The following is a 6,867-nucleotide window of genomic DNA, read 5'->3' on the forward strand; positions in this document are numbered from 1 at the left end:
CCCCGGGTGCCTTTTACCACACTGCAAAACCCGGGGATTAGTATGCCGGACCCACACTACCTCGAATAAGAGTAAGTTTGCCTCGAAATTTGTCTCTTTCCCGATCATTCCCGAACTTTCAGTCGGGGCACCGGCACTACAACAAAATATGCTTTTTAATATAATTAGTTAATGGCAATAACTTAATTGTCGCTAATTGTATTCTAGAATTCCCTCCCAATATTTTTATTGTCTAAAATTCCCCCCATACATATCGATGATATCTCTCTCTCTAACGCCCGCTCTTTCTCTATCCTCTCTGTCTCTCTCTCTCTCTCGCTCTCTCTCTCTCACACACACTCTCTTTCTCACTCTCATATCTATAGCTTTAGTAAGTTCAGTTCAAAATCTGTAGCCGAACCAGGTTAGATTTCTCAAAATCTGTAGCCGAATTAGCTTAAATATGTACTTATACGAAGCGTATATTCGAATTTTTGTTTGAATTTAGTTTCATCAGTTAGCTTTGACGATTGTGAATTTACCAGATCTGATACTTTAAAAGTTTGATTTGCAATGTGTTGTTTGGTGATTATGTGATTCATTTGATCGTTTTACTGGAATTGAGCCATGCAAATATAATATACAATTAATTATGTGATTTTTTATGGTAAGTTGAGAAATTAGGGCTTTGATTGCTGGTTTATATGACTCATTTGATTGTTTTACTAGAATTGATGAGGTTTTGTTTGATCTTTGGCGGTAAGTTGAGAAATTAGTGCTTTGATTGCTGCTTTATGTGACTCATTTGATTGTTTTACTAGAATTGATGAGTTTTTGCTTGATTCTTGGCAGTAAGTTGAGAAATTAAGGCTATGATTGCTGCTTTATGTGACTCGTTTGATTGTTTTACTAGAATTGATGAGTTTTTGTTTGATTTTTGGCAGTAAGTTGAGAAGATAGGGCTTTGATTACTACTTTATGTGATTCAATTTATCATTTTAGTATTTTCCAGAAGTGATTAGTTTTTGTATGATTTTTGACACTAAGTTGAGAAAATAGGCTTTGATTGCTGATTTATGCGACTTAATTTGTCATTTTGCTGGAATTGATGTTTTTTTGCAGGAGGTTGAGAAAATTAGTCTTTGATTGCTAGTTTAGGTGACTCAGTTGATTATTTTACAGGAATTGATGTCGATGCTCTCTGTTCCTCTCTTGCTCGCGTTCTCTGTACATATAACTCTCTCAATTTAGCTCGATACGATCTATATTTATATGATTTCGCATAATTTTTTTACAAACTCTTATATAAATTTTCCTTTGTAAAATTGCAGAACTTTCCCTTTACTATTCACCATCAGTAGCTGGGCTCGGGCATCCGAATTTTTAGGTAAGAAGGTGAATCATTCTGTATTGGAAGACGATTAGGCAATTTCAAAAATTTTTGAGTATTAGGTGTATTTGAAGACGATTAGGAGATCTAGAATGCTAGTTTGAGTTTCTCTCATGTATCCAATAGGACCTGTGAACTATATACCAAAATGACATTATGAACTCAAATAAGTGTTTAAATACTTAGATTATGCACCGGAATGAGTGGAAATTACTTCGGTAGTTGATCAGGCAAAACTTGTTATTAGGAGGTCATATCGAACCTCATATCAACATATTAATAAGATTATTAGTCTGATTACACATCAGAATAATTCAATTTTGCAATTTTGCATTTTGAGTTTCCTACTACCGTATGGCTTACTTGTCAAATTGACAAAAACTCCAATATGAACGATGATTGATTTTCTATAAAAGGTAACTAAAGTCAACCAGGTTTAGTTGTTGCTATAAATTGATTTTCTAGTTCTTTTAGTTATATAATACAATTGGATTTTATGATTCAACCAAAGCTAGTGTTTGTATTTGAATCATAATAAATTTTTATCATACATTTTAAATTTTTAATTAATAAAATATTAGACTGATGGAATAATTTTATGCAACAGGTACTTGCGTACATTAAAATCATATGTTCGCAATCTTTCATGCCCAGAAGGTTCAATAGCAGAAGCATATATTGTGAATAGAGGGATGTCTTTTCCCTACTGTTGGGAAATCAGATGGCTTCGTAGAAGTATTTAAGCTGGATCATAAAACATGGGTGCAAGCACATCAATATGTACTTTTTAACTGTGAATCTTTTTAACTGTGAATCAGCTGTCGTCAGCAATTACAAAAAGTGAGTACTATATTTCTATTTATTGAATTTATATTACTGTATTTGAACTTTTCAGATTTTTAAATCAGTTTATGGTTGTGAATATTATCTGTTTATTCATCTTCAGGTTCCATTCCATCTTCCACAGGTTTAGATATAGTCCCCATCTAGTTATGGTTTGAGAGACAATTATCATGTAGTGTTAGCGTTGTTAGCCTCTTCCTTTTTTCCCATTTTACTGTTAATGTTCTGCAATATTCCGTCTTCTTTCTCCTATGCATTTTTTTCAAGATTGCTTTATGTTGGAATCAAAATTTAATCACTATGACTGGTATAGTCATATTATAAAGAAAAAAGTTGCTATAAAAAAATTTAATAACTAGTATGAAACAGAGGGATATCAAATCGTGTGTACTTTCTAATCCTTATTTTTCAGAGAGGAATAACTAGTATGGCAGTTGCTGTAAAAGCTGCCATAATTTTTTCACATATAAAATGCTTTGTTATCTATTTGCAGGCATGGTTGCTGGAAAGAGAAAATTATACTAAGATAATTTTAACACTTAAGTTCTGCATGACGATCTTGGTGTCATCTCATAATTACGTTTATTCTGATGGTAAACAATTGTAATTTGCAAGTATGAGAGATTGGTCCCAGTGATAAAACTCTTAAGCTTATCTCTTAAGAGTAGACAATTTGGACTGGGAACTTCCCTTGATTACCCGAACAGTATTGAAAGGACTGATTGTTATGTGCACATAACTATCAATTTGAATTATTAACATATATGTTTTTTTAGTGGTTGAAAACCTTTTTGTTATAGCAAATAACCTGTTGAGGTGACAAAGTTGGGTCTATGGTTCACTGTCTCTAATGACTAAGCTATACGTTTGCTTGTGCTACTTACCCCATTTTTGTATGTCCAACTGAAACAATTAACTAGGATTACACAAAAACCAAACCTTTCATCTACCAATAAATGAAATTTACCATTTGAAGGGAAGATAAAAAATAAAGCCTAATAAGTTGAGTAGATGTTTGAGCATGCAGAGATCTTGAACACCATTTCAGTAACTGCCACTTTTCCTGAGAGAAATTAAAAGACTTGTTTTGAGCCCTCTGTTGTATTCAGAGTAATTTTTCGTTTGCTGCTTTCCCTGTCTTATTTTTCTTCTTTCCTTTCTGGGAAATATTAAAGTGAGTGAAGGCATTGCTGGCTACGTTAAGTTCATGCTATTTGCTTTAGTAAATTTGTATTTTGACTGCCATAACTGACTTATATTTCTCCTTTATTTTAGGTATAGTTGGATCTACTAAAGATTCTCTGGATACTGCATATAGTCGTGATTTAAGATGCCATAGTTTCTCTAGGAAAAGAAATAATGGCTCAATTTCTTGTGTTTCCATGCATTCTTATTTTTTCTTGGGGGTAACTTGAACACATTCTTATTATTTTGATAATTCAGTACTTTTTTTTTAACTCAAGAAGACAAGAAAGTTGATGTATTGAGCTTGATGTTCTTGTTTTAAGTGAATGACGTTGTTTTGACCTTCTATTACTATATTCGAGTTAATTTTTCTTGTGATTTTTTTATTTTTAATGCTATAAAAGAGTAATTAGTTAAATGTGTCGATTAAGGTGAATGCATGGTCTGTTTTAGCGAGTATAATAGTACACTAAAACATGCTCTTTCTCGGGTAATTATTGCATTTTGCGTGACAATAAAAGCCGCAAATGTGTTTGATATCATTTAAGGTAGCTTTATTGACAATAGTAATTACTTGTTGAATAAATGCCGCTAAAAATAATTATTTTTAGCGAAGCAATAATATGGGTCTTTACCAGCCCTCGACATAAGTGCCACTAAAGGCTTTAGCGACACTGGATCCAATGGCATTTAATCAATTGCCGGTAAATGTTTTTGTGGCAATAAATACTACCGCTAAAAGGAAAATTTATTGCCACTAAAAGAATCTTTTGGTGTAGTGTGGCTGCAAATGGAGCGGGTCTTGATGATCTGTTCTTGAAGAATTTCCTGCCTCCACCTCTCCCATTACTGAAGTTGCCCTGTAGACTTAGCTCTTTTATTAAATTCCCTGTCCTACTCTTTCTGAAGTGCCTCCTCCTCTTTCATTCGGTCGTTTAGACCCTGAACCAAGACAACCATCTTGGTGATAGCCATTGTCCCATTCTGAGCAGCAATATTGGCATCACCATACAAGTAGGGTATAAGGCCCATCACAAATCTCCTAACTATGGCCCTCATGTCAAGAAGCATATACTGAGAAAATTTAGACAAGGAAACAAATTTGAGATAATACTCATTCACACCTATACTATTCTACCTAAGTCTCTCATATTCGCAGGCTTTCGCCTCTCTGACCTCAATCGGCTGGAACTGCTCAATGAAAGCATCTACAAACTCATCCTAAGTTGCTGGAGATTCATCTTCCCAAGCGGACCGGTTCAACATCTCATACCAAATATGAGCAACATCGTAACCGATAAGCTCTAACTTTGGTGCTCTCGGGTTCCCGTAGAGTATGTATAACATGAAAGACTTTCTCAAGCCGGTTGATAAAGTTCTGGGGATCTTCTTCCTTAATAGACCCTGTGAACACTGGAGGCTTCATGTTCAGAAACTACTTAGTCCTAGAACTGTTCTGCCCTTCACTAGCACCTACGCTAGGAGACATTTCCTGACGTTGTGCTTGATTAGCAACAATCTGGGTGAGCAGCTGAATAACTCCCCTAACATCCATGTCAGTACCAGCAGGCTATAGAAGTAACTGGGACGGACATCTCCGCAGCCTGCATGTAGCTAGGGGTGCGGGAAATCGTCTGAACCCTCTCGAGTTGCGGATTCCCTTCGGGAGTAACGTCGGTGGTATCCCTCGGCTGTCAGCGCTTCGTAGCCTATCTTGGTATACTTTCTTTTTGCAGGCATTGTTTGAAATACGTTATACACACGAGTTAGAAGAATTTCTGAAAGCATAGCTCTAAATGCACAATCTAGAGTATGAAAGAAGTAAGACAATCCTATATGTCTTGGTGGTCCACTGTTTATATGCGTGAGCTCCACACACATAAGAGGGGCTCCACTGGAAACAGTTTCATAGACTCCCTAAGACACTTGAACCTGGGCTCTGATACCAAGTTTTGTCACGCCACGAACCGTAGCACCCGGACGTAACACGACACTCTCGTACCTTGTTGCATGTGGCCACAAAGCCACGTAGCTTCTTTGAATCAACGTGGAGCATGAGCTGATCTGCGAATATAAGCCTGAAACACGGATGATGCGAGTAAGCATGAAATCTCATATTGGTAATGAAGATCTGGGTTAAAAATATGATGCGGATATGAGTACGAGACAACGTGATAAATGCGAGCCAGCTTAATGGCTATGCGACTAAGCATATTTAAGCCAACATAGCGAGCTAGTCTATGGAAACCTCGACATGAATGGGTTAACTAAGCGTTTCTGGGGACAAGGGCCCACCATGACACTTGATTTGTGACCGAATTAAACATAAATAAAGATAACACCCCGAATAGAATGGGGCTCAACAAAAGCTAATATGAGCAATTCCTAACGTGCTGATCCGTCGTCCTGTAAATATGCATCATGAAAGCAGTGCACTTGAATTGTATTGGTATGTAAAGCAACTGAATGAAATAAAGCATGGCACATGAAATAATAGAACTGAAACTAAAAGCTGAGCATGAAAATGAGCATATCTGACATGAGTATATATATAACATGAGTAAAACATTTTAAGTGGGAGAGCCTTAGTACAACTGACATATAACCACCATGTGAGTACGTAGCGCCTGATATCTGCCCGACCAACTAAGCCATCCGGTACCTTATCGGGGTACAAGACATGAACATGAACATGAACATGAATGGATCCAATAACCCGCAATGGGTAAACATGAAGGTATCGTCCTAACTAGGCGGAGTTATCTTATCCTGTGCTGGAAAACGTAGTTTCAGGCTGTTTGAGCCTTCTCGATAATCTGTACTACTCCCAAAACATGAACATGGATATAGTTGGCTTAGAAGCCCATGAATTTCATGAACATGACTTGTAACAAGGTTTATAATTATAGTTTAACATGAACATAGATACATAATATAACTTGCATAACAACAACGAGACATGTAGGATTTTCATGAAAATAAGCATAATAGTTCATAGCTTACATGTAAGAACCCACGGAATGCAGAGTATGGGTTTTCATGGATTACGGACAGATTCTCAATAACCAAAATGGAATATCAAGAATACAATAACGAATTATCAATACAAACATGGTATATCATGGTATATGAGCTTAGGGTTATCTTAAACATGTCTAGAACCCTAGTTTTGGTAAACTTTCGTATAATCATGGACGAACGTGGCGTGGGCAAGAATAATGATGTTCCCAAACATAGATAGAAATCCTACATACCTTAATCGCTCTAAAACTTATATAAAAGGTCTGAACTTGAATGAGAAATCCAAAAGCTTTAATCTTGAATCCTTGTGATGGGTTTTCTTGAAAACCCTAGGTTAGAGCAATGATTCTCTATGTAACGACCCATTTGGTCGTTATAGTCCTTTTGGCACTTTCGCCACTTCTAAGCGTTTATTAACTCATTTTGACCCAAGGTTGACTTTTGGGCAA

At 36.2% G+C, this 6,867-nt stretch overlaps 1 long non-coding RNA gene across 1 annotated transcript; it reads left to right on the forward strand.

The window, feature by feature from the left end:
- The first annotated feature begins 2,168 nt into the window (after positions 1-2,168).
- On the forward strand, positions 2,169-3,775 carry LOC132050235 (uncharacterized). The gene is made up of 2 exons (XR_009413292.1): positions 2,169-2,209; positions 2,316-3,775. It is a non-coding gene; the product is annotated as an uncharacterized LOC132050235 (long non-coding RNA).
- The last annotated feature ends 3,092 nt before the right edge of the window (positions 3,776-6,867 follow it).

The sequence above is a fragment of the Lycium ferocissimum genome, chromosome 3, assembly GCF_029784015.1.
Source record: "Lycium ferocissimum isolate CSIRO_LF1 chromosome 3, AGI_CSIRO_Lferr_CH_V1, whole genome shotgun sequence".
In the NCBI taxonomy this organism is placed as follows: Eukaryota; Viridiplantae; Streptophyta; class Magnoliopsida; order Solanales; family Solanaceae; genus Lycium; species Lycium ferocissimum.